The 14756-nt window shown below is 38.9% G+C and overlaps 1 protein-coding gene across 5 annotated transcripts in view; it reads right to left on the bottom strand.

Moving 5' to 3' along the window:
* The window catches only part of PTPN4 (protein tyrosine phosphatase non-receptor type 4), a 116534-nt gene that overhangs the window by 75385 nt on the left and 26393 nt on the right, over positions 1 to 14756 (bottom strand). The window contains exon 1 of one of the 5 annotated variants that reach the window (XM_082057200.1): positions 11063 to 11079. The exons of the other annotated variants lie outside the window; for them this stretch is intronic. The gene's annotated coding sequence lies outside the window, so the exon portion shown is untranslated. Of the gene's footprint in view, positions 1 to 11062; positions 11080 to 14756 lie in introns of those variants that run through there. 5 annotated transcript variants of the gene reach the window in all.

The raw sequence follows: 14756 nt of genomic DNA, 5'->3' as shown, positions 1-14756 counted from the left end.
AGCCTAACAAGAAACTACATGTCTGACAACTCCTCATGAAGAAGATGCTTCTGCTACGTCTTCTACAAGTCTCAAAAATAACAAGCAGAAGAAAACACTTAGCACAGAAGAACAGGTATCTGAACCCTCCACACCAGTGATCTGCACCAACATAACATTTCACAAACAATATTTCATGTCATGTAGACACAATCTAAAAGTCAATCACCTTACTAGCCATAATGGTGTAAAGATCAGCATCTTTATCAGTGCAGCTTCATAACCAATAACTACGGTCAAGTCTTTCTGACTGTGAGCTGAATCAAATAAGGTTTCAAAAAAGCATGTAATTTGATTAAAAACAGTTTATCCATAGCACAGAAACAACCCTTTAACAGGCATGTTTTACAAGGATATGCACAAGTGACAAATCAACCACGACACAGTGAGGGTTATCTCAGAGTCCCTTCCCATGGATACAAACACCAATGCACAAAGCAGGACAGTTTAGCTTCCAAATAAGTATTGCAGTCTGCACAAAACCATGTGGTAGTGAGCTAGGAGGGTCTAACTCAACAACCTGCTAAAAAAAAAAAAAAAATCTTGTTAAAGGCCAAAAACCTTCATGCTTTAATGGAACAAAAAGCAAATCTCACTTTTGCCTCCTGTTCTCTCCCCTGTTTTCTTATTTGCTGATCAAGACCAACGATATTTCTTCCTTTCTCATCACTGCCTCAAACTAGACAGAAAGCTTCTGGGTTTCAAACAGAGTAACAAATTCATAAGAGTGAACAAGGACAAAATCTGCCCTCAGTCATCCTCAAAATCTTTTCATACCAAGCAACCATTCACCATGCCCCTGGACAGACCCAGCAAGGTTCTTCTTGTAACACAAATGATCTTCACTCCAACCAAAAACATTGAATAGTCACAGACAGTGATTCAGGCCTTTCTCATTGTACATAAATGAAATGGTTGAATTCAAGAAAGAAGGCACTGTATTTTGGGTTCACTAAGAAAATGGGACAGGTGAGACCAACAGTTCACCCAGCTCACAGACCTGAAGGACAATGCCTTCTTGCTCTGTTTAAGGAAAGAGGAAATTAATAGGAGACGCACAAAGATATTTCTCGCATACTGTTCCACAGTTTGGAGCATCTTCCTGGTGTGGAGCTCATATTGACACCATGATAGACATCAGTCATTCATGAATATTTTCTTCAAGGGCTTAGGAAACCATGTTTTGAACTTTCGGGTTAGGCAATAAAGCATTATATTCCATGTCCCACATACTACACATGACCATCTTGTTGTATTAGACAAGTTTCATCCATGAAACTAAGAGGCTTTTTCAACTACAGAATACAGTTTTACAACTAAGTGTAATAACTGAAATCCTGAAATACTTCTACCAAATGGAAATATAACAGCTATGAAAATAATAAAGAGGAAGATGAGAAAAGACAGACTATTTTCTGCAAATTACATTCAAAGTTATTCTTTCCTCTTATGTCAACAAAGAAACTATGGGAAGTATGTAGGGATTATGTTAAAACACCTTCACCATCACACGCTCTCTCAAAAATACTCTTCCTCCTAAGATCTGCCAGGGCTATTACCAGTAACTGCTTTGTAGCCAGTCACGTGTACACAACCCATATTTACACCTCTGTCAGCATACGGACATAAAAAGGACGCAGTTGTTAAGCACAGACAGACCCCGCAACTACTGGTTTTACTGTGACGCACTTGTTTTACAATATAACTGGCCCCAAACTGCACCCGTATCATCATTATTACTCCTTTCTTCCAGAAATACATCCACCCAGAACACAGACGATATTTCTCCTTACCAAGTATTGCCATCCTTACTACACATTTTGAATACATACTAGCTAAATAGTGAGATGGCTATCTATTGCTTATGAGCTTATGTCACGGAGGCACCCCAGGGTTAGTTTAAGGGACAACAGGGTCCAAAACAACTTTTATTAAACCAGTGAGAAACAGGGTTTTAGCACTCCAAAAGTGACTTAAATACAGGTTTGGATATCAGTTGAGGAAAATTATTAAGGGGCAGTATCTAATACAACAGGAGGTCCACAGTGTGCATGCATGTGGCTTCACCCAAAACAATGCTGGAGCCGGCCCTGAGTCCCAGACGAGTACACGCTTCCCTGAACACAGTGTGGGATTATTTTAAAGAGATACACGTACTCGTAGTGAGTACGGAAAGTGTACACTCGCGACTGTGCGAGGAAATAATTTATACACGTGCTCGTAATGAGCACGGAAAATACACGTGCAAATGTGCACAGAAAGTATATGTACTCGGAATCCTGCGAGAGTTAATTTACTTACACACGTGGCGGCAAGGCAAGCGGAGTCTCAGTCCTGGGGAGCGGAGGGCCGTGGCTCCTGGCAGCAGTGGCTAAGCTCTGCTCCGAGAGACCCGCGACAATGGGCTGAGTCTCCACCAGAGTCCTGTTTTTTTTTATTGGCTGATCAGATCTGACTGTAGGCATTCCAGAAGCTTCTCTGCACCCCCACCTGTGGGGTGCCCCTGAAGCGTCCAAACATCCCCCACACTGGCCACAGGCACCCAGCAGCTCACTGGCGCCTCGGCACTCTCTTCTCCTAATGGCCCTGGCCAGGGTGCTCTGGGGCCAAACAAAAGAGCTGTTAGCCTCAAGTAGCAGAGAGAGAGGGAGATGTGCCTACTCCTTCCATACTGAAGGAGGGAGGGGGAGAGAAGGGGGTTTGCATCCTGCCACAGCTTATAAATGTTAACTATCTGATTTCCCACCAAATATTGACATATACAATGACAAAACTTACAAAAATTCAGCTACACTTATTGCAAACTTCTGAAACAAAAATGGGTTAAAGTTAGTATGGAACAAATGAAAGTCTGACTTCAAGCTCCAAAGTAAGATCTGTAGATCCAAAATAAATAGGAGTAAAGACAAAAGGTGAGATTCAACCCAAAAAAGTTTGAGAACAACTGGTTTAAACAGCAAAGTAACTTAAGCAAGATACTTCTGTGTGTACGTATGTGTGTCACGGACAGCACCACGGCCACTTCCACTAAAAAAATCTTTCTATATATGCAAGGGCATTATTTAAATTGGATTTAAATCAGAGAAATCTTTGCATATGAAGAAGGTTTCTGTTTATAATTTTTCAGTGTCTTCTGCTAAGCATGTGATATTTAGACACTTGAATTAATAATCCAAAGCATGTGCTGCTACAGCAACTAGAAAAGGACAGAACTTGTGCAATGAAACTCCACTTACCTCTCAGGTCTGTGGAGGGAGTAAGTTGTACTTTTCCTGCCTGAGCTCAGGTTTCAAGCGATGAAGCAATTCTAAGGAGTGTTCCCTATCAACGGGCAGAACATTCCTGTGATACTGGCTTGGTTAGGGCACTAAGAAGCATGCAGAAGCTTCAGAAGTGAATTTTCGGCATCCTCTGTTCTTTTATGTAAAAGTATACAGTAAAATGATAATTTTCTTGGGGTCACAATAAACTAACCAATTTTAAGCAGCTTAACAAATAGGCAGTTCATTAGGAAGGTAATCCACTGAAATTTAATTTATCCAAGAGTGCAACTGATTTGCTGACTCTAAGTAAAGAGTTCTTTTAAAGCAGGTCTGCCTCATGTACTGTACACAAAGACAACCGCACAGTACAGTGTGCACATGTGCATGAAAGGACATGAGAAATTTCATTGTTCATGCCTAATCTAAAGCAGTGAAGAAGCCAATGCATTGTCAGGTTTCCATTTGTTTAGAAGCTGCTATTTTAGCAACCTGTAGACATGTATTTCCACTGCATCCCACCTGCTGATTTGGGTCCAACGTAACACATGAATTTGCTACAAGAAGTGCAAAAGCAGGCCAGACTCACAGAAAACCCACACTCTTATAACATGGTATAGTGTGAATACATTAAATAGATTGCAGGCCCCATGGTTACTAAAATGATCCAGACAATCCAATCAGGAGGAAAGAAAACAACTATTAAAAGTACAAAGAAAATTTTGGAGGTTTACCAGGAGTAATACAACCTACTGCATTTCAAACAAACACTGAGTTATACCTAGAATCCATCTTCATATACTTTTACTGAAAACATGTTGGTAAAACTGTATTAAATATTTTAATCAAAATCAGTTTGAAAATACTTAACATTAGTTGATTGTGCGCTACTTTTAGGGATGCACACATTAGCCCAACAAAAAAAAGTTCAAATTATTTATCTTTCAAAAATCTGTTTCGAAAGCTTTCAGTAATTCTGATGTAGCACAAAGCCTCAGGACATTCCTTATAAATAAAAATCAAAGTAGAAATGCATTTTCATTTACGTTAATCGACTCATGCACTACAATCCTGAACTCATTCCAACAATTCGTACTTCATTCATTTCTTCCTGCTGACCAAACAATGGAAAGTATCCATAATTCTTGAAAGCTGATATGTAAACTTTGGTTGATTCACTTTGTTGTCTCCAGATTCAAAGGTTCAATCTAGACTTCTAGGCAAGCAACAGCACCATTACTGATTCTGGGCTCCATCAAAGTGTTCTCTTTATTTATTATCTGTAATATAAAAATTAACCACATTCATTCTGTTTAAGGAAAATCATATGCTACTGTAAGGCTATCATATGGCCAATTACTAAACTCTTTATAAAAACTCTAAACAGGAGTAATGCATTTTTGCTGTTGACAAACTGGGACAGTTACAGTGACCGCACAATGTAACTCCAAGAATGATTCCTTCAGTGCTCCTGCATTCTCAAAGAGTTGTCAAAAGAGAGCAGAGGGAACACAGAGGCACTGGAAGTTTGGAAGGGCTCGGCACCATCCCTCCACCGGTCAGTAACCAGGCTGTGCTCTGTTAGTCCAGGTATCTGCACAGGTCTGGCAGCTCTGGGACTCCAAGCTCACCTCCCCTCGGTTCCCACACATCTTTCAACAGCCTCCACATTTCATATGCAAAACTGGTACATGAACCTTATCTAATCTCCAGCTGCTTTTATGCATTCCCTCAAGACTTCTATTATCTGCGGGCACTCTGAGCTGCTTGATTAAATCCCTCACAGACGCAAGAAGTATAGAACAGCAAAAGAAATTCCTATCTGCAAGTACTTCACTCTCGAGAGCAATGAAGAGTAACATATTCATGTGCCCCCAAAAATGTCTATAATCTCACCTGCATTTCAATGAACAAGCTACTCTTACATCCTCCTTTTTCACATCCTCGATCCTCAAACATATAAAGAGCCAAATCTAACACAAGAAGCATTAATTCTTAAAGTATATCTGACAGTTTCTGAAAGCTTTGGGCCTGAAGTTCAACAGCTGAGAGAAAAGAAGTTGAATTTAGGCTTTCTCCTCCACCATCACTTTCCCCTATACATGACCCAATAACAGAGTGTTAATATTCTATCCACTTAATCAGGTAAGTTTCTATAATCGTTAATTCATCTGCTTTTATAAACATGAAGATTTCATGGGGTTGGCTAGAGATTTCAATACAGGCTTGACACCTAAATTAATAATTACTCTCAGTTTAAAAATTACTTGATGACTTATTTTAAATTAAGACCTCCTTGGATAATGCTTTTTATCTGCTTCTGTAGATAGGAGTTTCAATTTTTAACAAGTGCTGCATGACATCAAGCAAGATTTTCACCATTATAATCACATCATTACTAACAGAGAAAAAGGTTAAAGGCAAAACACCTTGCTCTGTCACTCCCAGAATTTAATTATTTCAAACATAAAAATACTAATTAATCAGTGTTCAGTCACTCATTACAGGATAGCAGCCAATCTGTTACAAAAAGCTGGAGGATGTATACCAGGACACAGCAAATTAGTTTGTTAGTACTGTAGCAATCTACTATTTCATGTGAAAAACAAACTATTTCGACAATTTGACAATACTGTCCCTTGCTTCTCTCCTTCTCCAAGAAAGAGAGCATAGCTAACAGAAAAGCCTATTAAAAGTGACACTTCAATCTAATGAAGTGTCAATACTCATTATGCTTGAAGTGTGTGCACAATGCTCCAAAGAAAAGCCTCTTAAGTTCAGCTGCTTCCTTCCTCTGCTCTGGGGCTGAGGTAGGACACTGCAGCAAGTCTGGTACTTACTTTGCTTCACTTCTGAACGTAACATTTCAATAAACACAAAAACAGCAAGATAAAATCCATTAGTCTGAGATGACACCACTTATTTTCACAGTTTAGAAGTAATACTAATCTTAAAAGTAGTTCTTAGAATCATGTCATCAACACTGACAATTATTTTGAACCTATAACGTTTATGTCCTCCCTTTCCATGCCCTGTCATTTTTTACATGAAGTAACTCTTCCATCTTCACTATCCAGGACTGTAGATGACGTGCAATGCAAGAAGATATTACATTTTTTTGAGAGAAAGAAAAAAAGACAATGGACTTACAGATTCCAAACAGCTCAATATGATCCATTTTAAACCCATTTTTAAGTTTCAAATTTATTCGTAGTGAACACCTGTCCACACCACATTACAACTAGCAGCCCAACAAAAGCACTGGATTTCCACAGCACATCCCTTCACAGTAAATCAGATCTCTTTTTTTCAGTTTTTTACCAGTTTTCTAGATGGAGAACTGAGCTTCAGAGAGACTAAGAAATAAACCCAATGCACTAAAGTCTGCGACTACGGAAGACCTAGAATTAAAATGGTCCTTTTTTTTTTTTTTTTTTTCTCTCTGTCCTACTTCAGCAGGTTCAACCCATTTCCCTTTTCACTGTAACAGGTCAGAGTGCAAATGAATTAAAGACAACAGAAAGCCTCCTTCCAACCACCTCCTGCCAGCTCAAGGCTGAGCACTCACTGACCTGATGAAAATAGGACTTCAGAAGAGACAGGACTTTTGCATCACTTCCAAATGATGCAAGAAAAATGTGCAGAGACCATACGCCTTGAGGAAAGAGCTTCATATTGAGTACCTACAGTTATTCACAACAAGAACAAACCCATCTGTCCATGGGAGACACCCTGAAGCCACAATCAGACTTGAAACATCATATGAACTTGTGCAGTCATATTGTTTCTGACACTGAGAACTTTTATTTGCAGGTGATACTGGGGGTAAGGGAAGTCTGATGAAACGGGCACACACACATTTGAACAAGATGTGTGAAGTTAACGTGAGGTTTCAGAGATTATTTTGAGCAGAAGTCTAGAAAGTTTCTATATGATAGCAATATACCCATATGCACCTCAATGAACCAGAAAAACACACCTATCCCTCTATTAAGCAATAAACGATCATTGATCTTCATGAGTCACCTGGATCACAATGCAACCACATTACAGTAAAGCTATACTATGGTGTTAAGAAACAGCAGGCAGGTGGCTTGTATCAGGAATAGTGTGGCCAGCAGGACTAAAGAAGTGATTGTGCCACTGATGAGGCCACACCTTGAATCCTGTTGAGGTACTAGAGAGAGTGCAGAGGAGGTGACAAAGTTGGTGAGGGGTCTGGAGCACAAGTCTGATGAGGAGCAGCTGAGGGAACTGGGGAACCTGGAGGAAAGAAGGCTCAGCGGAGACCTTATCACTTATACCTGAGAGGAGGTTGTAGCATGGAGGGTATTTGTCTCTTCTCCCAAGTAGCAAGTGATAGGACAAGGGGAAATGGCCTCAAGTTGCACCAGGGAAGGTTTAGATTGGATGTTAGGAAAAAATTCTTCACGGAAGGGGTCGTCAGGCATTGGAACAGGCTGCCCAGGGAAGTGGTGGAGTCGCCATCCCTGGAGGGGTTTAAAAGGCACATAGACAAGGTTCTTAGGGGCATGGTTTAGTGCCAGAGTTAGGTTAGGTTATGGTTGGACTCGGTCCTGAGGGTCTCTTCCAACTGTAATGATTCTATGAAGCTAGAAATCTCTTTAAGTAAAGCTATCGGTATAGGTTAAGGCCTGTAATACGAAAACAGAAGTTGATGGCAACCACCAGCTCCAGCAGTGGCCAGCTTGTGAGGCGGTGGGGGCAGACAGAAGAGACAGAAGAAAGAGCCCCTGTGGTCCCTGCACCGCTATACAGCCCTTCAGTCAGTGCGATGAACACCGAAGAGATGCGGGCACCAAGTTCGCAGCAGCCCACAAAAGCAATTTAGAATAGAAAATGGCAAAGCTACCACAGGAAAAAATTAAATCTATTAAAAAAAAAAATGCAGACCAAAACCTGTGGAAGGGCAGATAGCTGAAGCAGCCAGAAAAGGATAAAGCTGCCAGGAAAAAAAAACTAGGAAGAGGAATAATGTTTAAATATCACAAAATGGTAAATATAATTATCCTTCTATATTTAATATTATAAATATTATAAATTAAACAAATACTCAAATGCATTGATAAGACAAAATTACCTTGTTTCCTAGTACACAGCTGTCAGCTCATGATATTTGGAGGTGTTTATAATGTGTAAGGATTACTAGGAATAAATAGCAAACTTTTCCAAGTGAGTTCCACCCTGAATATTTTAAACTTCATTATATCTATAACCTGCCCTTGTTTGAAAATAGCCTAAAAAATGGCAATCCATGACCCTCACACAGATGAATACTACATCTAACTGTTCCCATTCCTGGAGCTGGATCCCTTATTCTTGGTTTCATTACTCAATGCTATAATAAGATGTAATAAATTGAGACTATAATGAAACATTACTAAAATATCTTCTTGATACAACTTCCCAAAATAAATTTGCAGTATTTTTTAAAATGTATTCTTAAACTAGGTTAAAGAGATTTTTCATTAAAAGGAAATTCTGGATCCCATACAACTCTAAGTTTAGGAAGCCTAAATATTTACTCACCAGAAAAAAAAAAAAAAAAAGGGTTCAAATCAGTGCAAGTTCAGACAAACTAAAACCAGAAGCACCAGGTGATAACAAGGTAGTACTTAGTATCTTACTCAAGAAGTTGGGGGAAACACAAACAAACTAAAAAACCACACAAAACACTTCTTCCTACCATTTTTCTCAAAAGTATCAAGGGGTAACTAAATTTGATTCCTCTTTGCTATAAGACCCTTAAAAAGGAGATTACAGTCCTCTACAGGGCTGGTAGAAATCAAAAGCTCTTCAGTATCTACAAGGAGCCTGGTAATCTTCAAGCCTTTAGTAACAACGTACAACTGCCTATAGCTAGAATAACCTAATACAGTTCTTTCAGGACACTAAGTATTAACAGCTCTAAACTTAAGCAACAGCCAAACTACACATGCTGAATTAAGGAAATTTAGCAAGTGAGAATTATGTTTTAATTTCCAGCTTTTCCACCTAGAAAAATGAAGGGTTTTTAACACAATTTAAGAAGTCAAAAAGAGAAAGAAATTACATGTAAATAACAACTGCTGACCTCTGTCAGTTGTATTAAACTAAGCAGATAAAACAGAGGTAAAACACCAAATGCTGCAGAGTTACATGTTCTAACTTGGTGTGACTGTAAATGAACAAAAGTCCCACATCCTGTGAACCGTCCAAGCCTCAGCCACAATTACCCGAAGACAACATCAACAGAAAACATCCTAATGGAGAAAAGCTGTGGACGAGCTGCTAGCCACTTGAGCACCCACCGATCAATCCTGCTGCACAGACAGCTGAGCTGGCAGCTCTAGTTCCAGCCATGGCACCTGTGTCATGAAGCCTTTGAAGCTGGAGGCAGTATGAATTGAAAACAAACTGGCAAAGTTCAGAAAAAGCTTTTATTCTACTCATAGCCAACTTCAGGTTGAATTTTGGCTGGCACTGGAACTAAAGTATTAGACAGAGGGAGGAAAGTTGTCTGTGTGTATTCTGTTCAGAGTTGCTAAACTTAAGCCAAATTATCTTCAATAGACTTAAACACAGCAGATGCTAATTCTAAGGCTGAATATAACCAATTGGATACTTTCCATCAAAATTAGTTTTTAATCAGAAATGTCATTTCCACAAAATAGAAATTTTCACATGGAAAATTTCCATTTTGCCAAAAAACACCGATTTTACGCTGGAAACATGAAAATAATGCCTGCCTGGCTACCTGCCTGGAAAACGCTTGTCAACTCCACTTCCTCCTCCAACGGCAAACAAACCGAGGGAATTCTGCCAGCAGCGCTGCCCAGAGAGAGCAGTGACCTCACTCCATCCGTGCCCCGGGTCTCAGCCGCTGCGCCTGGCGCTCCTGCCCCCCGCACGCCCACACTCAGCCTCGCCCCAGCTCTTTGGCTCTGGGGAAGCAGAGCAGAGCAGGCTGCCTCTTCAGGTGCTTTTGGGCTGCACACGAGAGGCAGACCCCAAAGCATGTCTGGGCACTAGAGCAAAAAGCTCTCTGCACAGGGCACGAGCAGCTTTGCTGACGGATCTGACCAGTAGCAAAAGAATCATCCTATTCATATCATCCCAAATTCAAAGTTCTTTTATTTATTTATTATTAAGAGCTTGCTCACATTTTTACAACTGCAGTGCAGCTGAGGTAACTATTTTTCTGACTCAACTCCGCCTTCTCTCAAAGATTTTCTTTAGAGGAAACAACTTCAATTTTCAAGACAGTTAAAAATTATTTAAGTGAATCTGGCAATGAAAATATCACTCACAGTCAAGTGATTAAACAGCTAAATCTGATAACCATTCACCTGCAGTGAAATTTTAAAAATACATAAATCACAGTTTCAGAGGTTTAGTTTCTTAGGCAAAGTATCCTAAAGAGGTCTAAGATCCCCAGCTTTATAAATCGTACAAACCTACTTTCTAAAAGGATCATTTTCAGAGATCTTGACCATAAAATGGAAGGACAATTCTATCCGTACTTCTTACAAAGTGAAACTCAAAGCCAAACCAAAAGTTTTCCAAAACTGAGGCATACTGACCTGAGCAGTTGCACCCTGACAGGGGTTGTGACTTGATTAAATGTTAAGGCGCCAGACTGCAGCCTCCTGACACTTGTCTTCATAAATTCTGAGTTTCGTAAATCATTAAACTACAATCAATTTTGTACATACACAAGTAAGAGGAAGAAATACACATGAAGGTAATTTTAACTGAGTTACCTAAAAACGCTTCTCCTTTTGGGATGCATTTCCTTCTTTTGAAACTAAATTGACAAACTTAGAGAAGCCCATGAAGCTTCTGTAAAAAAATATTGGAAGAAAATGTAATGCAAGAGGAAAGACAAGATCTAAACTTACAGAAAAAGTTTATAATTCTTACCATGGTTCAAAGTAGACTTTTGAAAAAACTTTGCAGCTTTACTTTTAGTTTTTAAATATGACTGTTTTCTTCCTTAGAGTTTTGTTCTTTCTACAATTACACAGTAATACTTGGAAGTTTCCACAAAATTAACTTAATAAAAATAGCAGATGTTGTTGATAGTGCAAAAAGCAAAATCACACTGTCAAGGCTAATGATGAATATGCTAAAACAAACAAACACACACACACACACACACACACACACACACACACACCAAACAAAAAAACCCACCACACAGCAAACCACACACAGACTAAAAAAAAAAAAATACCTATATTCCCGCAACCAAAAAGTAAAGCACAAAGTTGCAGGTATAGAACTGCAACAGGCACAAAACCTAGAAATAAGGACTTTTTAAATGTGCTACACTCCAAAATAAAGTCACACCATGTTACCCAAGCAAAACTAAAATTCAGTGACAAACTCTGTATTTATATACTATTCATATTAGCCCACTCAAATCTCAGACCTTTAATTAGGAGTTAGATTCCTTTTACTAACGTATAGTGAATTATTTTCCAGGTACAGGGTATACTTTTTCTAAATAAAAACATTTAGTGTCACTGCATTTAATAAAACATCTGACTGAGAAAAATTAATGGGCCATTTTGCTTGGAGCTGAAAAATTTTAAAACCAGATGCCATTTACAATCAGCAAGAAACTTTCAACACTGCTGGTTTGAGATGAATTAATTCAATTACTCTATAATTTAATGAATTTCTTTTTAGCGGGAAAACAACTTCTGCTGTCTCCTCTAAAGCATTCATGTTCAGGAAGACAATAGAGGCTTTAGTACTTCTTTATCATATTGGCTCCATTCAGTATGAAGTTTCATGTCCACTGAAAAAGCATGCACATAACCATATTACAAGCCAATTAATCAACTAAAAACAAAGCAATAAAAGAAACATTGCAGCTCCAGTTGGAATAAAGCATTGCCAAAAAGGGCAAAAGAACACACACACGCAGAGTTAGGGTGTGCTGAAGTTAAAGAGCAGCAGGCTATTAAAAGGAGAAACTACTACAAAATTAAAAAAGGCTATTTATAAGCTTAATGTCACATGACTATTTATCACACTGCTATTTATGTTTTCTCTCATGTATTTACTGCTGTAAAGTAAGAACAAAAACACTGAAAGCAGTTTAATCACCTGCATATCATGGGGTCTTCAAATTCATTTACTTACTACTTCCCTGCTCCTGAGAACTTTCATCTGGTGAAATGGATTTCCTGATGGGAAGATGGCACGGACCTCCTACCACAAACCAACATGGAAAGAGCCCACTGCCCCTGATGTTACATTGACTATAATAAAATTAACTCTTATTTTTATCTGTAAAACAAATGGAGGCCTGGAATTATCCTGCTAAAATATTTTCTCTGCCACTGAAACCATAAGATGGTTCAAATCCCCAGCCCGAGCCTCTTCACTGTGTTGCAGGTTGCAAGCACAGTTACCCAGCTGAGAGGCTGCGGGCAAGTCCAGGTTTTGTTTTTTTCCCCTACCAGAACCATAAATATCAACCTGATTGTAGCCACAGCCCAATACAGAAGTCCACACATCCATGTCACCACAGCAAACCTTCTCAAACTTATGGTATGAAAGTTTTTTTTATTTTTTTTTTTTTTTAAAACAAAGCCCAATTCTAAGAAAACCATGCTGACAGAGGTGGTTATGTATCTAGACACTAAACTTTGAGTAAGAGAAATACATACCAACTTTTCCACCGCATTGCCTCTAACTGACAACTACTTATTCATAATAAAATAATCTAACCATAAAAGTTGCTCTGAAAAGAAATATTGATCGAGTTATCAATTTAGCTTTATATGCCACTGTGAAGTTCACATTAGTTGTGCAAAAAAAGTTACTGTTAAAAATGAACATGTTATTCTACTGTTCAACTGTATACTGGAGAGTCTGCTATACCCTAACCTGTAAAAATCTTCTCCCACTGTTTGTTTTTCTTTTTTTTTTTTTTTTTTAATGGATACAGCATTATTTTTCTCTTTGAAGTCAAATGACTGAAGCAGCAGATTGATTTAAGAACCTTCAATGCAAACTAATTCACCTTCCAACATACAGCAGCAGCTTTACAAAGGTCTTAGGAAAAAAGCATTTGGATAGTCTCTTGCACTATATAGCAGTTAACAAATACTATTTTAACTGAACGAACCCAGTTATAATCCCCAGACTGTCAGAAACCAGGAGTTTGCAAAGCTGTTCCACCTTTACCACCATCAGTTCTCGCTCCCAAGCCCCATCCCTGCTGAGCCAGCCACTGTGCGAGGCAGCACATCTGAATGACAGATTTTGACCAATTCCCTCAGTGCTCTCATTTCTCCTTTGATTCTGCTGAAAAAATACTTTCAAGCAACAATAAATGATTATGCTAAATGTCTGTTTCAAATTCATAACAAGCATTTGAAGCATGTGGTAGTCTACCAAAACCTGACAGCAGAGACCTAACGCAAGGCTTAGTGAGCATGTTTCCCACAAAGCTGGCAGGCTTCAATGCCAGAAAGGGATTTCGTAGTCAAAATAAAAAGGTAATATAAATCTGCAAGAAAAAACAAACTTATCCACAATACCACAATTTCCAAAAGCATGTAAGGAGCACATAGAATAGCTGATTTGCAATGATGACCTAAACAACAGTCACAGTATAAAACTCACCCTGCTACCATATTTTGCTTTTTTATATTGGGGTGAAATTCTGTCTCCAAAGCTATCTGACAGGTGTCTCAATATGACAACTCAATGTACTTTTATGATAGTAGACCTTTAATATTTGGAAATTCAGTACAAGCTATTATGCACACAGCTGACATTTACCCAAAACCCCTACCAAAGACAGTGCAATAACTCCCCACAGCCAAAGAAAAGCATGAAAACAATGCTGCAGTTCTTAAATCTAGCAAGTAACTTCCTCAGGTGTAACTGGGGTCCATGCCAAACACAGTAAAGGACTCAATAAGCAGGCACATTTCTGCACAGCATTTCAGTTCTCAAAGATCTGTATGCACTAAGCAACCCACACTTCTGTGTGCACAGTATATGGAGATGCGAATCTCTGACAAAGAAGCTGAAATTCCTCCAAACCTGTAGAGCCAAAAAGATTCAAATCTTTTGACAAAAGTGATAAATTTAAGTATCCCCACCAAGAAAAATACTTGCAGAATGTACCCAAGTTTCCCAGCTTCTTATCCTTTCGGTAAAGGTGAGAACCAATATTTTTGCTGTTTGATACGAAAGTGGAAGGGAAGCTGCCAGCAAATAAAATCATCGCTTCCTTAAATACCTTTCTTTTGAGGCCATCATTGAAAACTTTTTTCTGCTCAACTGCCAAGCAGTCAACATTCTGGGACAGATTCATTTCCCTTTTCTAAAAGGGAACAGAAGCTACTGTGGAGAAAACAACAAACCTCTCAAAATACAGAGCACAAATGTGAATCTGTGCAGTGTCTCCCTCTGAACAATGCCAAGAGA

Source organism: Streptopelia decaocto (assembly GCF_964273445.1).
Source record: "Streptopelia decaocto genome assembly, chromosome: 6".
NCBI classification, from domain to species: Eukaryota; Metazoa; Chordata; class Aves; order Columbiformes; family Columbidae; genus Streptopelia; species Streptopelia decaocto.
The sequence above is the reverse complement of the archived record's forward strand: the minus strand, read 5'-3'. Positions and strand labels throughout refer to the sequence as shown.